This window comes from Lycorma delicatula, chromosome 6 (genome assembly GCF_047948215.1).
Source record: "Lycorma delicatula isolate Av1 chromosome 6, ASM4794821v1, whole genome shotgun sequence".
Lineage (NCBI taxonomy): Eukaryota > Metazoa > Arthropoda > Insecta > Hemiptera > Fulgoridae > Lycorma > Lycorma delicatula.
In genome coordinates this window covers 48,658,241-48,683,530 of record NC_134460.1, presented here as the reverse complement: position 1 = coordinate 48,683,530, position 25,290 = coordinate 48,658,241, and the positions used below count along the sequence as shown (strand labels likewise).

Sequence of the window (25,290 nt, the reverse complement as noted above, 5' to 3'; positions counted from 1 at the left end):
CTTCACCGGGGTAGCTGAAATCCGAGCGAAACCTTTCATTACTCGTAACTAGCACACGAAGCATTTTAGAACATATGTTTATGTGAACTTTTTCCATTATTTTCACAAGTGGAATAGTTTATGTAAGTCCCGGAAAACTTCGTGTTAAAACACTCACTATATCACATGATTAAAGGGAACATTAAAATAGGCTTTTGAATTTCTTTTGACTTTTTTAAAAACTAATAAATATATAAGTGAGTATTCTCTGAATGTATTTTTAATGTATACTATTATACAAAGAGAGTTTTTTTTTGTTCGGGATAAACAAAAAACTACTCGATCTACTGCTACTAAATTTTTACTTATGTTTCTTGACATAACTTTAAAGGTTTTGGATATATTTCATCTTGAAAAAAAATCTATACAAATACAGAAAGAAGAAGAGGTTTTTTTTATTCGGAATAAACAAAAAAGCTACTCGATCTACTAAATTTTAACCTATGTTTCTTGGCATAACCGAGAAGGATTTTGGATACATTCGTAATTCATCTCGAAAAAAGAATATATATAATATATAATAGAGGAGATTCGCCGGTTGAACACAAACTTTAATGAATTGAATTAATGAATAGGGAACTGTGAGTGTCTACTACTGTGTGAACTGGGTTTGAACTGATTGATTATGAACATCTAAAAACAAATTTCTAGATTTTTGTAAAGTTTCAAGGGTTAAAATTAATTTTTTTAAACCTTTATTTTTTTAATTTCTCTGTAATAAATGAAGAAATCAACCTGATTTTTGGTGAGTGTAATCTTCATGTCGATAAACCAATTTTTTGATTTTTAAAATTCGACCGTAACTTGGGGTGAAGAAAGGTAAAAAAATTGTCGAATAATAATTGTAAATTTTTCCAATCCCGACTACATTAAAGAAGGTATTCGGTAGATTTTGGCTTCCAAATATTCTTCAAATAAATATTTAAAATTATTTTCAGGTTTTTTAATTCCGATTTTTTTAAGAGGTGCGAAGGTACACGACGCTGTGGCTCAACCAAGACAACCAGTGCCACCGTTACTATATGTAACTGGCTGCACATGCTTACGGTTGCTTGACTAAAAAACATAAAATAAAAAGATTGACTGCTACAGGAAACGCAAATAACCTACAGCGCGGGCGAAAGCTGCAACGGGTAGCTAGTTATCTTAATGTTTAGATAAAACAGTTAATCGAGCTAATACTATTGATTTTATATATATTTTTTTATAATAAAATAATGGGTGGATAAAGTGACAAATGAAGAGGTATTGCGGCAAATAGATGAAGAAAGAAGCATTTGGAAAAATATAGTTAAAAGAAGAGACAGACTTATATGCCACATACTAAGGCATCCTGGAATAGTCGCTTTAATATTGGAAGGACAGGTAGAAGGAAAAAATTGTGTAGGCAGGCCACGTTTGGAATATGTAAAACAAATTGTTAGGGATGTAGGATGTAGAGGGCATACTGAAATGAAACGACTAGCACTAGATAGGGAATCTTGGAGAGCTGCATCAAACCAGTCAAATGACTGAAGACAAAAAAAATAAAATAAACTAAAATCTAAATAATGTAAACCATTAACGATGTATTACTATAATTCAATTTATTGCTGAATTAAATCAATATATCCTTGTATGCATTTGAATAAATATTAATATTGGTACATTTGCCTATTTAATACCTTATTTACTTGCCTAAATGTAATGTAAATACTTGTATAGATAGTAAAATATCTAGAATGGTCCAAACAATATATATATATATATACACACATACACACACAAGACCAGCAGTTTTATAGCATTCAAATATTACGGTAAGAATTTATTGATACTAGTTACAGAACATGATAAAATTAGGTATATATATATATATATATATATATATATATATATATATATATATATATATATATATATATATATATATAGCGAAGGGAGAATCAGCGGTCAAATGAAAATCAGTGTGGTCACTGGCCAGCATTTCATAGCCAGTACTGTACATACTGTTTGTTGTTAATGACGACATCATGTGATTCACTGATTGCCGCAATTATTAGTCAAACACGGTACTAAAACCCCACTCCTTAATCTCCTTCGACCACTACAATACATGTAGTGAATATGAACTTCCGGGTTTGAGAATACTGTCAATATTTGATAAGAAATTATTGGTATAACATAATTGATAATAAGGTAAATAAATATTATAAGGATTAAATCATTATAAATAATAATAATATATTTATTTTACAACATTATAAAAACGTTTCACTATTATAATAAAGATAAATTTATATTTATTACAAAAAAAAACCTGGAAAATATAAGTAACCCCCGAGGAGAACCTAAATTTGAGGTTCTCCCCACAAGAAAAAAACATAATAAGATATGTTACAACTTTAATAATAATAATCAAAAGAGCATTAACAGAACGAATAATTAATAATTAAAAGCATAGTTTAATACAAAACGGATAAAAGTCTTTATGTTCTGTAAAGTAATAAACAGCAGTAATATTGGCAGACAATAACATATCTAATAAAAACTAAATTCAACAATATTCAAAAACGTTTTCATTTCTTTTTACTGAAACAATTAATCTTTAAAATTTGTTTAATATTAAATTATTAAAGCTCTTCATATACTTTCAATGTAATTTAATGATAATTATAGCATGTGTATGTGTGTATATATATATATATATATATATATATATATATATATATATAATTATGAAATCTCGTAATAGTGAAAAAAACATGATTTTTTATTAAAACTTGTATTTTTTCAGATGACTGGAATCGACTAGTTTTGTCATTTTGCCCTATGAGAATGGAAATTTGTAGTGATTGAAAAATTCCATGGCTGACCGGTATTTGTACCCGGGACATCTGAATGAAAAGCTGAGAAACTGATGAAAATACTTCGGATGAAAATACGGATCTGAAAACGGATGATAATACTTCGCTACTGAGCTAAAATTAGCTACTGGGCTATCTTTGGATGCTTTCCTGACACGTAACTCTTAGCCAAAAAGTTTACTTATGATAGCAATCCTTTTGGTAACTGATTGTAAAAACAAATTTCTCAAAAAAAAATTGGGTATTAATGTCGTAGGCCTACCTCTTTTTTCTTTTTCCTGTTTAGCCTCCGGTAACTACCGTTTAGATAATACTTCAGAGGATGATATGTATGAGTGTAAATGAAGTGTAGAATCTTGTACATTCTCAGTTCGACCATTCCTGAGATGTGTGGTTAATTAAAACCCAACCACCAAAGAACACCAGTATCTACGATCTAGTATTCAAATCTGTGTAAAAATAGCTAACTTTACTAGGACTTTAACGCTGGAACTCTCGACTTCCAAATCAGCTGATTTGGGAAGACGCGTTGACCACTAGACCAACCCGGTGGGTTAGTCTACCTACCTCTGTAGTTAATTAGTGGCTTAGACTTAGTTAGTGACGTAGATGGCGCCACTTATACGCTATATTAAGAAAATAAACGCTAAGTAAGAAACGCTAATACGCTAAGAAAGAAAATAAACACAAAAAATAATGAATAAATGGACTAATTTAAGAGCTAGTAGCTAATTTTTTTCAAGTTAAAATTAATAAATCAGAAATTTTAATTTAATAAATATTTTGTATGAATTAATTTTATTTTAAAAATACTTTTATAATTATTGTTAATGAAATAAATAACAGATTTAGATAACATTTTTTGTCTTCTCGTTTAGAAAAACAGATAGCTCATTCAGAAAGAAAAGCAATTTGAAAGAAGTAAATGACTGATTAATATAAATAATAAATTAAACATAAATCAATAAACACAAAGAAATAACTACGATAAAAAGTTACAAAAATAATTTTTGTTATTAATGTAGTAGGCCATCTACCTGTGCAGTTAGTTAGTTCTTAGATGGCGTCACTGAAACGCCTTATTGAAATAAGAAAATAAATATAAAAGAGAATGAACAAATGGACTATTTTAAGAATAAATTAATCTTGCTCGTATTTATATGTTTATAATTATAAATATAATGTAACTTAATGTTTGCTTCGCTCGCTAACCTTAAATAGCAAGAGTAGGTTAAATTTGATTACTTTATATTTATAATTTCGTTATTAATTAAATAAAAATAATTCCATTTATTCATTATTTTTTTGTATTTATTTTCTTACTTGAATAAACCGTATCAGTGGCGCCATCTAAGTCACTAAGTCTAAGCCACTAATTAACTACAGAGGTAGAGACTGCCTACGACATAAATACCCAATATTTTTTTTTTTTTGAGAAATTTCTTTTTACAATCAGTTACCAAAAAAATCGCTATCATAAGTAAAATTTTTGGCTAAGAGTTACGTGTCAGGAAAGCATCCAAAGATAGCCCACGTCAAATTTAATACTAATAATATGCATCACCTCTCATGACACGAATGAAGCAATTAGTTAAGAAAAATAAAGAAAACAGATAACAAAGGTAACAGAAAAATAATCTGAATTACAAAATGTTAAGTGTTTAAAAAAAATGTAATCTAAAACTAGGTGGCTCATTCGCTTTTTAATTAATCATAAATAGTAGATAGTGAGGAATTAACATATATGTATGAACACAAAACTGCTGAATATTAGGATTACTTTCTCTTTTCTTCACATGAACTGCTTGCAGAGATTTCTGCTTCATTAGATCATATTAAATTACAAACATTTAATAGCAAATTACAACTATGTTTGCGCGCGCTAGCGCGCGCACACACCCACCACACTTATATATATGTTATTCACATATTTTAACGAGATGTAATTTTAGGTAAAAAATAAATCCCAAGATTAATGCCAACAATCAGATCTGATTACTAATAATTAATAAGTAAATACAAAATATTTAAGTAACAATATTTAAGAATATTTCTAGTTGTGTTTAAAAAATAAAATCCCTTTCAGCACGCCGGAACGCAGAGGTAGATTTCACCGGTGTTAAGTAGGGCATAAAAACGATTTCCACCTTAAAGTTAAGAAAAACTTAAAATTTACGCAATACGACAATGGTTGCATGTTTAGCATACGACAAACCCCACCTTCTTACAATTCCAGCAACATTTGGGCCATCCCTTGCCGTAAGGGTTGGTCATATAAAAATTGTTTCACACAAAAGTTTTAGGTAATGTTTAAAGGACTAACAACAACTTTAAACTGATTCGATACTGTGCCTATTAAGGGAGTTATGATTTTTTTTTGTGTTCAAAGTCCTATTTTTTCACCCCCTGGGCCAATGGTGGTGATATAAAAAATTTTACTTACATAAGTTTCAGGCCCTTATCCAAAGAATAGTAGAAAATTTAAATGAATTCGATATTTTACTTAATAAGAAAGTTATACCGATATTTTGTTTTTTTTTTAAAAAGCCCTCCCATTTCCATCCCCATTGTCCAATTTTGGCCGTTAACGTACTTAACCGAGATTTTGGGAAAAGTTATTTTTAAGGAACAATTCGAAAGTGATTGGCGGAAAATTACGGCAGTTAACGTGTCCACAAAAAAGTGAAATATACATAAACTTTTCAACTGACGGTGGTTTTGGCGTCTGGAGGATGTGAAATGCGAATATATGTCGAAATTTTCCGTAAGTTAAATCATGGTACCGATTACAAAAAGTAGCTTTCTTATGAAATCTACCTAAAATTGTTTGAATTTTTCAAAAGGATGACCTGTAAAATATCTTCTTAGTTTCTGATTTCGATTGAAATTATCTAAGCTTCACTCTTTTCAGTTTACAGTTATTTTTACATAAAGTAGAAATTAAAAATTATTATTTTTTTTTAATATTTCAAAAATAACTCGCATTTTTTTACTTTTATAAACTTTGAACAAAATCACACTCCTTTTGTGCTGAATTTATAGAATTCAGTTAAAAATAAAAGTGAATTTTAATAATGTGAAATAAAGTACAAAACGTAGTTATTGATCTTAACTTGGTTGTGAAAGATTTAGCCGATGCCAAATATACCGGGTGTTCGAAAAAACTATACGGTTTCAAGAACGAGTGTAGTTTTTATTTTGCAGCACTCATTTATGTTTTATGCGTAATCTTAATCTTAAAGCGACAAAATTATGTTTTAGGTTACACATTCTCCATCAGATAGGATTTGCGTTAGACTGTTGCACAGGCCAAACTGATACGACCCTGGGATTCAGTACCATGGCGTCGTAACAAGAGAGAACACAATACGTGTAAAGGTTCACAGAAACCAAATCAGTGCCAGTAGTACAAATAGATTGTACGCGAGGCAATCGAAGAAATTCTTCGAGTGACAAAAGGATACGTAAGTGATGTGATATTGGAAACCGAAAGCGTTTTGAAAGGGCTCTCACCAGATACGTCTAAAACAAATGCCGAAAACACAGAAAGAATTCTACCGGCTTTCCAACGAACTCGAAAACCTTCAGTTCATAGTGTTAATCATCAATTAAACATTCCTAAAATCATTATCCACGATGTTGTTTGCAAATGATTGATATTTCGTGCTTATAAACTGCAACTGTTTGAAAGTGAATGTCTGGTGCGGTACATGCATAACTTTTGGGCAAATGTTATTTCATAAACAGACTATTCCGGGTGTAGTTTACTCGAACATGTTAGAAAACTTTACGTTTTCACAGATTGAAAATATGTAGGGCCTAATTCTCCAATAAGATAGAACCCCCACAACGTGATGAAGAAATTGTGCGGACTGCGCTCAACGACAGATTCACAGAAGGCTTGATAGGCAGAGTAAGCTCCTATCGCTTTTCTTTTTTCTCTTTTAGACTCCGGAACTACCGTAAAATATTACTTCAGAGGATGAATGAGGTTAATATGAATGAATGTATATGAAGTGTAGTCTTGTACAGTCTCAGGTCGACCACTCATTATTTTTGTAGTTTATTGAAACCCGACCACCAAAGAACCCCGTTACCCACGATCTAATATTCAAACCCGTATTAAAGTAAATGGCTTTATTTGGATCTGAATCTTAGAACTCTCGACTTCAGCTGATTTTCTTCTAATCAGCTGATTTATGATATCGATTTCATCACTAGACCAGCCCGGTGGCTAGCCTCCTATCGCTTGGCCTCTGTGAAGTCCCGACTTGATACAGATTGATTTCTTTTTTTGGGGCTACGTTAATGACATCGTATCCCAAAAAAAAGATCCAGTCATGTGATTCCCTGCAGTAGAAAATAACAGTACCCCTAAAAACGATTCCTGCAGACATTTTCGCAAGAGTGTGGAATGAAGTGGCTTATCGGTTGGAAGCCTGCAGGGCTGTTAATGGTGCTCTTACTGAGTATCATTAAGAAGTAAAAAACTCAAGACTTAGTACTTATAAGTATTTGTACTAATGAAGTAAATTTAATATAAAACCGCGGAGTTTTTTCGGACAGCCGGTAGTGTTACTGTGTCAATAACATTGTAATCGCTGTTTTTGGGACACGAAATATTAACTAATTATTGATGAGGTACTTCTATCTTATCCATCTTTTGTTCAAATTTTTATATAAATAAATTATGAGATGGGACAAAAATTAAATGATATTATTCAAAATTAACGAAGATTAACTGTTTAACTTTGTGCTAATAAAATAATTAAAAAAATAAGAATAAAAACCGACTTCAAAAAAATGTTAGTACTAAAATGTTACAAATAATTGTATTTCTATTTATTAAGTAATAATATTTACAGCAAATAACTGATCTTGAAGTTGGTGCCAGCCAATAGAAATTAATCCCCCAAAAAAACTTATAATCTATACAATACAAATCCTACTTCAAACAATGCAAAATTGGTAATAGTTTTACTACTACAAAATGAGATCTACAAAAAAATAATACAACTATAAAATATGAGAAGAAAAAAAAATGATATAAGAATTCTTTATAGATGCTTAGGTATATATATATTATCACCAAGTAATATGCCTAAGCGAACTCAAGATGAGGTGTGATCGTGACATGCTTTCTTTTATATTCTGTTGAGTTCCCATTTTTCATGCGGGAATCCCGTTTAGCCGCCTAGCGGTCGGTTGAGGTACTAACTTTACGTAATTTTATGTTTAATTTGTGTTGGCGCTGGCACCGAACTGAAGAAGAGTTATTTGTTTTAAATACTTTTACTTTAGTTAATAAATAAAAATTAATTATTTGTAACTTGTTAATACTATTATTTGTTGAAGTCGGTTTTTATTTTTATTTTTTATAAATTATTTTATTTAACTTTTTGTATTCTGCGAGCAATCAGCAGCTAAAAGTGTAGAGCCGTTCAATTTTTTTTTGGTATTTTTCCTAAGATTATAATCGGATTTGGTTTAAATACGAGACCATCCCGAATGTATACTCTTTCGATTAAAAAAAATTATCAAAATCGGTTTACTAACGTCGGACATATTGCGTAATGTACATTTAAAAAAAAATACGATCAAATTGATAACGTCCTTTTTTAAAGTCGGTTAAAAAGGACACGGTTGCATTATAATAATTAGAAAACAACCTGAGAATCATACATTTGTGTAAAATGTAAAAGTGTTGTACTTATCGTGTAGCCGTTGAACCAAATTTAAAATGACGTCAAAAGTAGGTCGCATCAGTAATGGACGGTAAAAACGTATTAGCGATAGAAACTTCCCTTCATCGTAATATACTATTCCTCCGTCTAAGAAAAATACAGAATTCCAGTTTGAGAAGGAATAGTTATGACAAATTGTAACAAATATGTCTTTGTCTTTTCTTTTTTTTTTGCTTAACCTCCGGGACCACCGATGGGTATTACTTCAGAGGATGAGATGAATGATTTGTAGCGCGAGTGAAAATGTCATTCCTGACCGGGATTCGAACTCGGGACATCCTGATGAAAGGCCTTGACGCTACCACTTGCACCATGGAGGCCGGCATGTCGTTATGCTTAATATCAAGGAACCTTAAGATAAAAAATGCGTGAAAAGTCGACTTTTTCCAATTTTTTATTATAAAATATGTGTAAAACGTTTTATCTATCCCATTAATAACAGAATACATTAAATAGTTAATTTGGATGGTAAAATTTTGTGGTATAATAAAACTGATTTTGTTTTTAACAAGAAAATATCGTATTATTCTGTTTTTAAGCACCTTAATCAAACGGCAAGTTTAGCTCACATAAAAATTACATAGACAGCTATACATTTAAATCGTAACTTTTATATAATTTTCAAATAGGAAACATCATTTTTTCTTGTATCTGAATATTTTCCCCAAATATATCCGCTAAGATCTACATCTTACCTCCAGTTTAACCTACTTACGTGCAGTTTGTACAAGGGGAATACCTAATAAATTACGATGAAATAAATTATATTTTGAAGTGAAATTGGACTTCAGCTTTGAGAATCTGAAGCTACTGAACGGCTGCATTAAGTAGAAAATATCCTAGAACCAAAATTGGTTAAAATTACGTGTCCTACCTAAAATTGCCAAAACTGTAGGTGCTAATCTTTAAAAAAAAAATTAAGCTAGTCGTAATTTCGAAAAATGAAGTTAGTTGAGAAATGTCAATACCGTAGTTTTATTCCTAAATGAAAAATAAATGTCTGATTCGTCATTTGAAACATTTATAGCTGTTCCTAGATTCAGAGACCCAAGTGGAGGCACACTTTTTGAAAATACCTCAATACCGTTAAGATATTATTACTACTTATGTTTTAACCTAATGAGAGTATTAAAAACTAAATGGTATGCATAATGTCAGAAACAACAGTATATTGAATTTTTTAGTGAATGCACGAACACATATCAATACTACGTAATATAAAAAAGGGTTTTACATTGATCCTAAAAATTATGACAGAGATGCATAGTAATGCAAAGTACTTATCCCTCATTTTAGAACTTAGTATCAATTTACACTAAACAAAATTCTTTATCAACTAGGGTGTATTATTTGTGGATTTCTTTCGTATCATAACAACAAGAGAAATATTAAAAATTAAAAAGCACTATTGCCGAAAAAACATTGTTGAAAAATCAAATATCGCCCTTTAATATAGGATAACTTAAGAGCATGCGAGTGACAATTTTGTGTATTTATTTATTTCAAATTTTTTAAATCTAAACATATACTATATACACACGTTTATATTGCCTATGACACTCCCGGTAACGTAAGGATTCCAACGCGTGATCATACATCAAAATCGGTTCAGCCGTTAAACTGCTACGGTGAAACAATCGTACATAAATACATACCCAATAACAATTACACTCATTTTTTGGACAGTCGTATAAAACATTAGTTACATGAATAAAATTGTTTTGGACAGTCGTATAAAACATTAGTTACATGAATAAAATTGATCGTATGATCAATCAAATGATAGATTTGAAAAAATCTACCAGATGAACCAGTCATTTTTTAATAACTCGCATCTCATTCTTCATTCTGAACGATTCGGTAACCTCGTATCTCATACATGAGACGCGAGTTATTAAATAAATGAAAGGGATTATAAATAATGTTTGGCAATAAAAAACATGCTTACATGATCGAACATACTGCCCGTCAAAAATCATATGATTTTTTTTTCTTAAATATTTATACACAATAAGTAAGAAGAAGCAACACCAACAAATAAGAACAAGAAGAAAGAACGTGCTTACAGATCAAACATACTTTTCTTTCTTTTTTACTGTTTAGCCTCCGGGAATTACTTTTCAGGTATAACTTGAATGAATGAGGATGATATGTATGAGTGTAAATGAAGTGTAGTTTAGTCTCAGTTCGACATCCCTGAGATGCTTGATTAATTGAAACCCAACCACCAAAGAACACCGGTATCGATGATCTAGTATTAAAATCCATATAAAAGTAACTACTACCTTTACTAGGACTTGAACGCTGGAACTCTCGACTTCTAAACATACTGCTCGTTAAATAATCGTAAGATTTTAACTTACATGTTCATAAAAAATAAATACCAACAGTAATAATAAAATTAATAAAAAAATAAAATATACTACCGTAAATCATTCATTCAATATCGTAGCACATCTTAAAACATAACTATTTTCGATACAAATACATCGATACTGAAGGTATCATCAACTACACACTTAGAATCGTATATATGATTCTTTTTGGCCTAGTTATAATTAAATGTACACATATATATATATATATATATATATATATATATATTTGTATAACTTATATTACTCCCCGTAATGTAAGGATTCCAACGCGGGGTCATACATCTACTACGGTTCGGCTGTTGAGCTGCTACGGTGGAACAAACATACACACACTATAAAAACTTTACTCCATTTTGGGCAATCGTGTAAAAATTATTTATTTTCGTAAATTGTTATGTGCATAAACTGTTGCATAAAATTTCATCTAAAAATAAAGATAATGCTTACTAAAACAGAGTTAATTTGAAAAAAACAAATTATATATAAAACCTCATCGAAATGTTAAGATAGTACTGAGTTTATGTTAACAATATATTTTACAACATTGTTTGTCGAAGTTATAGAACATGGAAATTGTATGTCAAAAAAGGCAAAAAAAACGTATTTTCCAGCAAATTTTTACAAATGCACATACATAAGAACTACAAATAATAATAATAATAATAATATTATTATTAATATTTGTAGTTCTTATGTATTAATATTGTGTATTAATATGTAATAATATTAATATATTATATATATATATATATATATATATATATATATACATATATAATATATTTATAAAGTCTGTGACACGCCCGGTGACGTAAGAATTCCCAAAGCGGGGTCATACATCTAATCAGCCGTTAAACTGCTACGATGGAAAAAACAACGGTAAATGTCGGGGAAACTTGCAGTCCATTTACGCACCTGCACACGCGTTCCTCTCCACCAAGCCAACTGTCCGCGCAACATTCCGACCACAGCAACGCTGTGGCCCTACCACTCGCAGGCGACTTTATAAGCAGGGCATGACAAAGCGAAAGTGGCTCGCTCTCGCGGACCAGTATTAAAAGCAAATCAAGAAGAAGAAGAATGAAGTCTCTTTCGCGGCCCAACGTAGGAGCTCGATGTGGATGCCAGCATACCCGCCGGAACAGCTCGCTGGGCTGGCTCGCTAGCGCAGGAGGCGTAGCGGTGAAGACGGAGTCGGATGATCATCGCTCGGGGAGGAAAGAACCGCCCTGAAAGACGACCAACGCCGACCCGATACTACGGGGCTCTGGAGGTCGCCACTAAGCGGACGCTGAAGTGGGGACTCAACTGACACTGAAGTAAAGCTCGGTCAAAATCCAGTGGACGTGGACGAGTTGTAACTTCCCGACTTCGCCGGAGACCAGCGACTCAAAAGCCCTCCTCAGGGCTACCACTAAAAAATTGCAAACAACCTTTATAGGGCTGACAAAAGATTCTAAGATGCCACGTGCCGTCGAAGTCATTCGGTGACAAGATATATATAGAGTGCTAACAAAGTATGACAATCCTTAAATAACTTTTCAATAGTTATCCATAAAAAATGATATTTAGTAGATGCTTTTGCCTCGAAACGATCAAATAACTTGCCTTTTAACTAAAAGAAAAAAGAGAAAAATAAAGTTTATCAAATGATTCAACCTCAAAACGATTTCTTCTGTTATTAGATCATTACTTACGGTTCTGTAAGCCACTTTTACAACATTAAATGGCAGGCAGTTTGGTCAGGGTTATCATAGGCAAATTTTTTTTATTGCTTTTTAAAATAAAGTCACTATTCTATCCTTTCCATTTAATATTTCTGAGCTGACCCTGTTAGAATGCTTAAAGTGTAATGGTCTCATACACAAAAATAGATCGTTTCGAATTACAAACATTTGCTAGATTGCATTTCTTCACGTTTAACTTTTGAAAAGTTTTTTAACGGTTTCAATATTTTTTTAAAAAAACTATAATACCTTTTTTCTAATTTTTTTTATGAAGACGTAACATCACAAACACAAGTTTATTTTTTAATTACCCATACTATAGCTGTATCTATAATGAGAGGTTTTGTCATATAAAATGTATCTGGTTTCTTTCTTTCTTTAATGTAGACGTATTTTATTTTATTTAGAACATCTTTTCGTCTTTTATAATTTAATTTTAATTCCTAAATGGTTTATTATTTTATAACAATAAATCACTTTAGCATTTTCATTTATGAATTTCAACATATGATACACAGTATATAAATAAAAAAATTAAAAAAAAAACCATTCATATTTATGTGATATTTGCATGAAAATTCCTGATTTTCAAGACAATACACTGGTTACCCAAAATTCAATAGAATAAGCTTTAAGTGTTAAAATAATCACCTAACAAATAGAAAAAGAAAGAACTTCCTTTTTTATACAATTCTTAAAGCTAAAATGTACATATACTTCTTTTAACTAGAAAGATGATAGAAATATATTTTTTTTTTTATTACAATACACAACCGTTATCTATCTAGATGTCTTAGCTATAATACAAATAAAATTGAATATACGTGTAACTCTGGATTACATTCAAAAGTATGTTAGGATAAAAAATCTAAAAGCTCCTTTTTATCCTTTAATTTAATTTAACTGGTCCAGTTCTCTCCGCTATTTTGAAGTGTACTTGAAGATAAACTGTATTACTAACTGCCCCTTTACTTCTTTTCATTTCTTTTAATTTTATTCATGAATGATTCAATGTCCATTTATAAAAAAAAGTTCTTTAAAGATTATCGTATTTAAATTAATCTTCGTTCATAATTTTCTTACAGAGAGGCTAAAGAAAACATATATATTTTTTTTACTACTAGTATTTATACAAATCAGATGCAGGATAAAAATAAGTATTATCTTTTTTTAAAAAAATCAAACGTGTATTGATATTTATATAAAGATGACTGATTTTTACTTTTAACGTTCATTTATAAAAAAATTAATTATAATAATAATAAATAAAAATTTTTCTTAGAAATATAAGGAAATGTCTCATAAAAGGGTTATTTAATAATAATTGTAAATATTTTAAGATACTTTATAATCATCAAAATAAGGATAAAAACCAAATGCTACTGGTCAGCTTTAATTAATTAAATTTTATTTGTAGTACATAACTTATTTAGAAATTAATAAATGAAAATTTATATTTTACAAATACTGTAAATTTATTTTTCATTTATTAAGATAGATATGTTAATTTATTTTTGTATTAATTAGAAACCCGGAATTTAAGTATCTTCATAATAATAATTTCATTTCATAACAGTATGTTATTTATCTAATGTATTTAATTAAATAAATCGAATATATGTAACACACACACACACACACACACACACACACACATATATAACGGATTTCAGTATAAGTATATATATATATCTCGAAATATTCTTATTATCTTGTCTGGATTGTCTACGTTTACGTCAAAAATTAAAATTGATCCTATTAAATAAGTTACGTATTTTGTCTTTTATTTAATTTTAACTTAAGTTATGATTCATGAAATTCATTAGTACCGAATTTGGCCAACAGGGCTATCATAAGTGTTGTTAAAAATGGATATATTTACTGGTGGAAAACTTGGTCGCTGTGTGTTTTGGTTTCACGATTTGCTGTCAGCAACTGCAGTTCAATGTAATTTTTGTAGAGAGTACGATAAGAAGCTTCCTAGTAGGCACAGAATTTACTCTTGGCAACAAACCTTCGTTGAGACAGGTTATTCCGTTAAACATAAAAAAATTATTAAGACGCCCACACGTCCCTGAAGCTGCTGTGGAACAACTCAGAGAAAGCTTTGCGTGTAATCGGAAGAAATCAACTCGACATGCGTCAAGTCAGACTGGCATTCCACAAACGATTGTTTTTTTCGTCGAAGGAGGGAAAAGCACTGCCAGCCACCGTCTGCCCACGCAAGTCGGTAGTGTCGGGCTTTCACCGACTGAAAAAACCTCAAACAGCAGACCAGATATCCGCCTTTAGCTGAGGGGTCCTAGACTATCACCTCGCCCAAGTTATTCCTTCCCCATCTACTCGTATTGCCCCAGTGCTGCGCGTAGGCGTAGGATAGTAGATAGGCGCCCAGGCGATCCCTGCGCGCCGATCTACTACCATACGCCTCTGACCACTTAAAACGGATAATGCTACCCATCACACTGGAGTCCTCTCATCTTGTAGCATCTTCTGGACTACATTATCAGGCGTTAAAAAGCCCAAAAAACCGTAAGTATTTCTCAAAGCTTCACATCTCTAGCAGAGGAATACCACGTGATCCGCATCGCCAGGCTCACCGCAGTACGGGCACGAGATGTCATCCGCTCTTCTTCGATTGAATAAATGCTGTCGGAAACAACCGTGCCCCGTCAAGCACTGCGTGAGCTCATAACTGAGCTTACCAAATCCCCTAAATACCCACGGCCTAACGTCCGAAATAAATCGAGTGTCCATACTCCGGTCGTTGCGGTGTTCCATCGTGTTTGCCACCTCTCCAGTTAAAGGTCAAATATGGCCTGTCTGTCCACACCCGAATACGTCTCACAAGCATCTGGACAAGCAATCCAATGGGAGGTGACCCTGCGAGGAGGAAAGCTGCCTCCGTTGAAACAGTCCTATAAGCTGCGCAAATCGTCAAAGCCATACGCCTCTGCACGCTCTCTAACCGATGTCGGTTCCTTGCAGCATCCAAAACTTTGTGCCACACTGGTATTCCATACAATAGCACGGATAATTGCTCCACAACCAAATAAACTATAACAAATAAACTATAGTAAATGTATAATAACCACACAAAACACACGAAATTAAGAACAAAAGGCAGAAATAAGCACCTTAAACTACAAAATAATAATTAAAATAAACAGTTAACCTTCTGAAAAAAATACGGTAACCTAATTAACCTTGCCGGCTTCCGTAGTGCAAGTGGTAGCGTCTCGGCCTTTCACCCGGAAGTCCTGGGCTCGAATCCACGTCAGGCATGGCACACGCTACAAATCGTTCATCTCATCCTCTGAAGGAATACGTAACGGTGGACCTGGAGGTTAAACAAAAATAAATCTAATTAACCAAGATGGCTACCCGGCAAGTCCACCACAAATAAACTAAAACCTCTAAAATAAACTGAACAAAAACATTTAACAAAACATAACTGAACAACGAAAACAACTAATTAATTAAACAACAATGAAAATAATAATAAAAAACCGCAGTGATAGTAACGAAACGCGGAGCGTAGTAGAACTCAACCGCACTCGACAAGAGTTCGAAACCAACACCTAAATTATTTACACAAATTTTCCATTACTCTTTCGTATAGTTGTTATTTTAACTTATTGCTCTAGGCTCTAAACAGTTCTGGTTTCTATTAATTAATATTTTATTATAATTAATTAAAATATAACTAAAAAAATTAAAATACCTAATTAGTATTTTATGATACTTATACCTTTACATTCATCAAACTGAAGATAAAAACCAAATATTATTGGTTAGTAATTAAATCTTTTTTGGTGGTACATAACTTATTTAGTAATTAATAAACTGAAATTTCTGTTTTATAAATGCAGTGAAATTCTATATTTGTTTTTCTGCATTATTATTATTATTACTGGTAAATAAATTTAAAAAGAATTGAATAATATTTAGAAATTTGTATGTAAAAAATTAAATAATTTATAAAATTTAGACGATTTCTTAATGTTTTCAGGCCAGGTTCTTTTTTTATTCCTTAGATAAGGTTTTAAATACATTTTACGAAAAGGATAAATAATTTGTAAACCTAAATTTGTCTGTAATATGTTTGTAGCGATCTTTGCTGATCAATTTGAATGATTCTTTTAAAAATAAACTTATACGATAATTTTAAGCGTAAATTTATTCAAATAACGTCAATATTGGTAGAGCAAACAACTTAAATAAAAACGGTGGCGAATTTTATGAATCACTGAACAGCTAGTTGAATGTTTAGATAAAAAAAATATATTAATACAATTTCTTTTAGTATATTTTAATTCTTTTAATCTAATAAATTTTTATATATCTAAACGTATTTCTTTTCAACTTTTAATAATATTTAATTAGAAATATTATTATATATTTCTTATTACGTAAAATAAAGAATGCAGCTCTAGTTGCGATTAATTTACCAAACACTGCTAATAAATAAACAGGAGAATGACTGACAAACATGAGCAACACGTAATTTTGGAATAAGGGATGATTGCATTACGACTGAATCGGTTACTGGTATAGGAGCAGCGTTAGTCGGTGTCGGACGACTGTGATGGAGTACGGGTGACGAGAGGGTTAACGCAGTACAGTAGATCTGACGTGCCGGCGGTTGTATACAATCCATTGTCACATAACATAACCATAATGCTTTGCGGCGGCCAGGCGTTAATCAACCGGTGACAGGAACATAGACGCCCCCCAACCCCTCTTATCGGTCACCATCATGCCTCTCAGCGTCTCCTATCCGTTCAAACTAAACAAACCATCCCTCCTATCAATTATTCTGAAACCCCTAATCTAGTTCTACAGATCGACCTAGTATGATATTCTACGGGAACCTTATCTCATGCCATCCATTAGTGACCGCCGAGTCCATTTAGAAAGCAACTTATCAAATGAAATTAAAACAGAGATAATATTACGAATATTAATCAAAGTTAATAAACTGGATTATCTATATTATCGGTAAACTCGTACTAAGGTTCAATTAAAATAACATAATTTCCGACATCGTAACTTTATTAAAATTTACGTAAAACCAAGTTCACTTTAAATTAGTCATAAAAATAACATTTTAATAATTTAATGTAAAGTAAGAAATATAAATTAAAATGTATTTTTTTTATATTAAAAAAAAATTCTATTTACTAATGAAAGGTAACATTATACATGTTTTTAAAGTTACAAATTATTAAAACTTTATTATCTACAACTATAACATAAAAATAATTTGCAATTCAAGGATGTGTAACTGACACGCTATTGATTAATAATAAAAAAAAAAACAAACTAAAAGCTGGCAAAGTATTGTATGACTTTCCTGACTACGCTGGTGAATTTATATAGAGTACTTTGCAAAACTTTTCAACTGAAAAATTTTTTTCTCCATTTTAGGTCCCGGGTATATAATTTTAAAAATTGTAGAAGTTATTGATAGCCTATATATGAAGTATAAACTTTCAAAAGAATTTTTTTTTAATATTAGATGTAAGGGAGATGTAGAAAAAAACAAAAAAAAAACATGTATTTCAATTTTAAAAGAAGGGGATTGATTTTTGGGGAAAAATGTGGAGTTATTTATATATGCGCTGTAAAGTAACAAATTTGTTTTAATAGTTTTCTCATAAATGCTCCTGAAGAAATTCGAAATTGGTATTTCCACGATATCCTCTCTTAACGAATTTTGAAAAAATTTAATACGATCAATCCCCCAAATATAATTAGATTTGAGGCAAACTTGAAGAAAATTTGTCAGTCAAACGCGAGGTATAATGCCAAAAGCAGTGCGATAAACATAAGTATATTAGTGTACAAAAAAGAAACATAAAGTTTTATTGTTCGAATAATATTAGTACTGTTTTTTTTATTTTATTATTTTTTTTGGATTTTATTTTTATTTTCGTGTAAATTATCTGTATAAACAATTTTTTTATAAACAAACATTTAAACATTTTGTATAAAAAATTGATCGTAGATAAAGCAAACATGTTTTGTACGTGTTAACCTTTCGATTTCACACGGTAAGTGTTAGTAATAAAATCAAATGGTACTTACGTATTAAAGCCACCGCAACTACAGCTTTATTTAAAAACAAAGTAGTCAATCGGATTTCGGTGGAAAATGGGCCGATATAGAGTTTAACATAGATTCAAAACAGTCTCTTTATTTATTTTATAAATATAATTTAACCAAACTTAACCTACGCTCGCTTCACTCGCTAACCTTGCCTAATTAACACCGTAATGTTTTGAGTATTTATTTAATAAATTCAGTAATAATGCAATTTATTATTTAAATAACAATAATTATTGAATTTATTAAATAAGTACTCAAAAAATTACGGTGTTAACTAGTCAAGGTTAACGAGCGAAGCGAGCGTAGGTTAAATTATATTTATAAAATAAATAAATATTAATAACCATTTCTTAAAATTAATAAAGAGACTAAATAAAATAAATCCTCAATAAAATAACTAATTTTAAATAATGCTGTAGCTGCGGTGGCGTTAATACGTAAGTACCAATCAAATCTCTTGAACTTGTATTTGCTTTTTATCGGGTTATTTTACATCAATTTTTTTCAAAATTAACCCTTCTCATGCTACAAGGCATAATGATGTTTGTCATGCAGAGCATATTTTTTTCAAGGTAAATACGTATTTTACCTTGAAGAATATTTTATATTTAAAAAAAAATGAGAATCAATTTACATCATGATGAGTGTTGACAAAAATATACGGATTAATTGGACTCGTGTTATTCATAAAAATGGAATTTAAATATTTTGGGTCCTAACCTAATTAAATAAATGAAATCTTTCAATATGTATTGGCTTTATGTTCATTTAATATTACTTCATGCAGTTAGATCTAATGAAATAAATTAGCCGATTAATTTTGTGTTTTTCATATGTATGAATTTTTCTTTGCGAGCATCATATATGAACTACCAAGTTTACATGTAAATTAAATAGTCTATCCGTAAACAAAATTGAGACTATCACATCAAACTGAAAAAAGATAACCGAAACACACCATTTGTAAAAACGTTACGTCACAATATAGCAAAGCATATTAGAACACCCGCAAAACAAAATATAAACATTTCAACATAACCTAAACTCTATCTACAATAACACACAATCAACAGTGTAGTCGAAATACCTCTTTTATTACTGTCAAAAGTTAATAATAATCGATTACAAGGTAAGAAAAACTTTGACTATTTACTCAACTGACAAAGTTTACCTCTATTGGTGATTTCAGAAAGCACAATTTATTATATCAAGTATAATGTAGAAATGCGTATATATCCGTATATAGCTCGTTCATCACAGAACACGGTAGCGATTTAATCGTAAATAGCTCGCTGAGCAAATCCGCTTTTGTGGATATAACCACAAAAAGCCAATAATAAAATGGCTTCTTTTCCAATAAATGGAAAAGGTTAAATTCCCTACAAGTTATAATAATAAATTTTACGTATTTATTAGTCATTTATCAGAGCTTTTATGATTCTGGAACCTGTTTTTTCAATTTTTCAATTCAAAAACCATAAAAAACCATCAAGTTTACATCTTAATCAGCTCCTAGAATTTCAATATGATTTTTAATTCATTCTTTGTCCAGGAATTAGAGAGAAATCTTTCCTTAGCCGTAACTTGCTAACGGAGATTTTCCGGACCCACGTTTATATGAACTTTTTTCATTATTTTCGCTAACAGAATGAGCTCAGAAAGCACCGGCAACACTACGTGATTCATTCTGTATATGCATGCGTAAAAACGTATTGTAACAGTATAACAACCCACCGGGTTGGTCTAGTGGTGAACGCGTCTTCCCAAATCAGCTGATTTGGAAGTCGAGAGTTCCAGCGTTCAAATCCTAGTAAAGCCAGCTATTTTTACACGGACTTGAATACTAGATCGTGGATACCGGTGTTCTTTGGTGGTTGGGTTTCAATTAACCACACATCTCAGGTATGGTCGAACTGAGAATGTACAACACTACACTTTATTCACACTCATACATTTCATCCTCATTCATCCTCTGAAGTATTATCTAAACGGTAGTTACCGGAGGCTAAACAGGAAAAAAGAAAAGGACCAGCATAACGGTCCAGGGTAACGGATTTCTTCCAATTAGAAAGAAAGAAAGAATAATAATTAAAAAATGAATCCGGTAGGAACTAAAGCTACTTTTCTCTCTGAGTAACAAGTCAGTTTAACAATCTTTTCTTTTTAATACTACAGACAACAGCACCTCCAAAAGTTGTTGTCGAACCAGAATTCGACCACAAGGGATACCGGACCAGAATAACAATTTATGGAGAAACGTAAGGCCCGAACGATGGAAATTAATACGCTTCAACAATTAAAGGTATGATGCAGATACTGGTTCTATAAAGGATCAGCGGAGAGAGTCAGTAGTTATAAATACTGTAAAATATCAGTGGAGAGAGTCAGTAGTTCTACGAGGCCTTGTTCGGCGGATAACAAGCGATAAAAAAGTAGTCTCTTAAGCCCAAGTTCGACGCGTTTGCGGTGACGGCGATATAAGTAAACGTGTGGTAACGACGAATGAGAAGTACGTCATGAGTATTCCACCATGGACAATCGGACAAAGAGACACAAAGACAAAAATGTGCAACTTAATTTAAAAAATCATAGAAATTACGCAAAAAGAGTTTTTCCTCGTGAGAACCGACAATTTGAAATTTAAAAATTATTTATTATTTTTTATCCTAATTTTTAAAATAATATTCTTGAATTTCATTTCAAAAATACTTGGATATGAAAATTACGTTGTGTTAAATATCATTCCGATACGAAAATCTAATAATAATTTTATCATAAATGATAAAAAAAATTTGAAAGAAGGAAAGTTTAAGAAAATAAGAGATTGAACTTTCTCCCAGTTTTTTTCTTTGAGAAGTCAGCGTAAAACTGAAAACGCACAACTATTAATAATTTTGTAACCGTCAATTGACGCAAAATTAAAAAAGCTGAAATTTATTAAAAACTAGAAAAAGTATTTTATTAATTTTTAGTGTCTATTTTAGGTATTTAATTTGCTCAGCTTTACTTTATTTTATATTTATTAATTTTTTTTCTACTTTCTAATTGGTTAGAGCTAAAAAAATGATATGTTTGAAAATAAGTATGTTAACCATTAGCTTCGTAGTTAGATTTTCATAATAAAAAAATGTACTTAAAAACTGAAAATGCAATGCTAAAGGATCTTGACAACAATAAAAGAAATGCTTCAAGAGACTGCTACAATGAGAGAGCCAGTGTTATCTGGGATGCAAAAATTTGTATTTTTATTTTTATCCAACTTTAATAACTAATTTTCTAGAATTTCTGCGTGAAAAATTTTTAATGTTAGAATGATGTTTGGATGTATATTACGATAAAATAATTTTTACACTAAACAATTGTAATAGAAAAAATACCTGGAATTCGTTTATATAGGCAATGTATTTTTTCCGTTTTAACCATCTTCAACTTAAATGATCTGTGAAAACTTATGAGACTACTATAAAGACTTTCTGTTCAAAATAAAATAAAAAATAATTTCCGAAATCGATAAACATAAAATTTAGGTGAGTTGGAAGTAGTATTTCTTTTTTGTAGAACGCTTTTGTTAAAAAAAGAAATAATGATAATTATTCATACTGATGAAAAGAGAGACTAACAATAATTACAGTTAATGTCTAAATTTTTTTAATGATGGTAGCAGTTTTATGCAATGTATAAAAATTGCTTTAATCTAGATTCGAATCCAAAATCTTTCTTCAAGAATTCTACAATCAATGCTAGTCTGCCACTGAGATGGGCGGAAAAATAGAAAGAAAATATAGGCAATATTAATAAGCGATTACATCATACATGAGGTTTGAATTCCTTTTTGTTTACTACTTTAATAAATGTTGGAAGTATATATGCAAATACGCGTCAGGTCAAATTTGAGATAAGTTTGTATTACTACTTACGGGTATTTAAAGAACTCTTGAATTTCATGTAAAGTAGCGAAAAACAAAAAAACGCTATGGTAACACGTTTTTCTCATATTCACTTATTTCTTTTTTTTTCAATAGAGACAGACGTATTTATTTTTCATTTTTAATGGGCTAAAAAAATTGCGGAAATTGGGTCCACATTAAATAAAACAAAAAGAAGCAGCAAAAAGTGTTTGAACGCGAGAAAACATTAATAGAGTTGGAACTGCCATAACACGTAGATCAAAATAATCTGCAATTAAACATGCATTAGCATTGAATATTAGTGAACAATCGATCCATCAAATATTACGTAAGAATTTAAGTTTACACCCTAATAAAATTCAAATTGTAATTAAAAAATGTTGATTTGGTAACACATATTAATTTTTGTCAGGAAATGTTGCAGTATTTGGATGGTGATGAAAACTTCGTATGGATGGTGATTCATCGTATGTTGATGTCAATTTGAGCAGATTGTACGGCGGCTACATTTGACATTAATACCTTTGTAAATAAGGAAAACAGTCGATGACATTAGGGCGCTGAATACGTAGTTGGGGGTTTACTAGAATTTTTAAGGTGACTCGTTTTTTGTTTTTTTTTGATAGGTATACTTTAAATATTTTTAGGATATACATATATTTTTTTTTTGTTCAGGTAGCTTAATTATAAAGCTTAACATTGAAAATATTACTATAATTTATTTCTCTGGACATTTATACAAATTTTTTTATTTATACATTGAAAATTTATTGTTTTTTTTTTAAATATATAAATAAAAATAAAGTGATTTTCACTTGAAAGGTAGTTAGAGGCTCCTTTATTTTTTATTCTTTTAACTGGATTTTATTATTCTTTTCATTAACAGTAATAGCTTCCTTAAATTACATGAGAAACAGTTGCTTAAATCCAAATGTAACAATGCGTACTTGCGTCAACTGACATTATTGGAATATTCATTTATCAAAACGATCGAGGAAACGCTACAACTACTTAATGCAGCGCGTTACACAAGCATAGTTACAAAGTTTTTAGAGGCAAGAATTAGTTCGACTTCCACAAATAACGTGGTTCTAACAAGACAGTGCTACAAATCATACTGTTTACGTCAATTATTGCTTCGGGAGAATTCAATCCGAACCACATCATAATCAAAAATTGGGACCGTGTTTGACCGGCTAGATTTCCTGTTTTGTTCGCTTGCGACTTTTTCTTTGAGGTTTGCTCAAGAATAAAGTGTATATCAAGCATCCACAAAAGTAAGCGGAACTGAAATTTAAAATGTAAGAAGTTGCACGTATTACACCGGCCATGTTACGGCGAGTAATAAAAAAAATGTTGACTAAGACTACAACAGTGTTTAGATCGTAACGGATTCCACCTGTTCACAGTTATTTTTAAAAAAATAAATAAAATATCATGTACATTACTTAACATAAAACTGTAAAAACATTGATGTTAAAATAAAAATAGTAATAGTACAATAATTTTGACAATGAAATTGTTCCGAAACGAGTCAACACTAATAAAAGAATGAGGCTAAGGAAGGTAAACAGTACTGAACATAGAAATCGTAGTGTTCGTAGAAAATATAATAATAATTATCTTAATAACAATTTTAAAATAAAAACTTATTTAAATACAGGAGTTTTTAAACTTTCCGCTTTACTGACGAACTCTGTATAAGTGAAATATGCATCAGGTACCATATATTAAAAGATGATATACTCTATTATATTTCGACCAAGTGTTTACTGACGTTATTTGTAAAGCATATACTGTACTACGCAAGTTTTCAATATTTAAAAGGTTATGTTTAGTTTTAGTTAAAATGTTTTACGATACAACAAAACTGATTGTAGGATAACTGCTCGTACGTCAATTATTGCTACCTCAATTAATTAATTTCTGTGTCAATTATTAATTTATTATACCTCTAGAAAAGAAATAATTATCAATGGAAGTTTTTTACTAGTTATATAATATTGTTAACAAAACTATTTTGTTGTTAGTTCTATAAAAATAACAATTTTTATAAATAGAAAAATGTAATATTAATATTATATTAATTAATAAAATATATATTACCTATTATAATGCAGATAAGCTCATTTCGTAGTATTCAAATTTATTTGTATAACATTTACTACTAACACAAGCATCAGTTAATTATGAAATACGTAGCTGTTCGTTTCAAGACATGTACTGATCAGTTCGTGACTTTCCGCGTATAATCGGTATACTCGGTCGTCTCAACACAGTATCGCTTTGTTCGATGAAATGACGTCATCGGTTAGTCATACTAATAAACAACCATCGCAGACAAAGGAACACAATTCTATGTAAATTTTGTTGTATAGCTTTTAAACTACACAAATAAAAAAAAAGATGTGTCAAAACATTTTAAGTTGTTCAGTGTAATTTTTTTTCCTTTTTTATTAATATTAGTTAAATAAAATCTTTTTTAAAAAATAATTTTGAATATGTAATCAAATACATTTTTGTAATTTTTTTGTTTT

At 30.6% G+C, this 25,290-nt stretch overlaps 1 long non-coding RNA gene across 1 annotated transcript in view; it reads right to left on the bottom strand.

Annotated features, from left to right (window-relative positions):
- Positions 1–24,965, bottom strand: part of LOC142325946 (uncharacterized) — a 106,298-nt gene extending 81,333 nt beyond the window's left edge. Inside the window, exons 1-2 of the long non-coding RNA XR_012756629.1 lie at positions 24,860–24,965; positions 15,910–16,074 (exon numbers count right to left, since the gene is read on the bottom strand). This is a non-coding gene — a long non-coding RNA (uncharacterized LOC142325946). The remainder of the gene's footprint in view (positions 1–15,909; positions 16,075–24,859) is intronic.
- Positions 24,966–25,290: the final 325 nt, after the last annotated feature.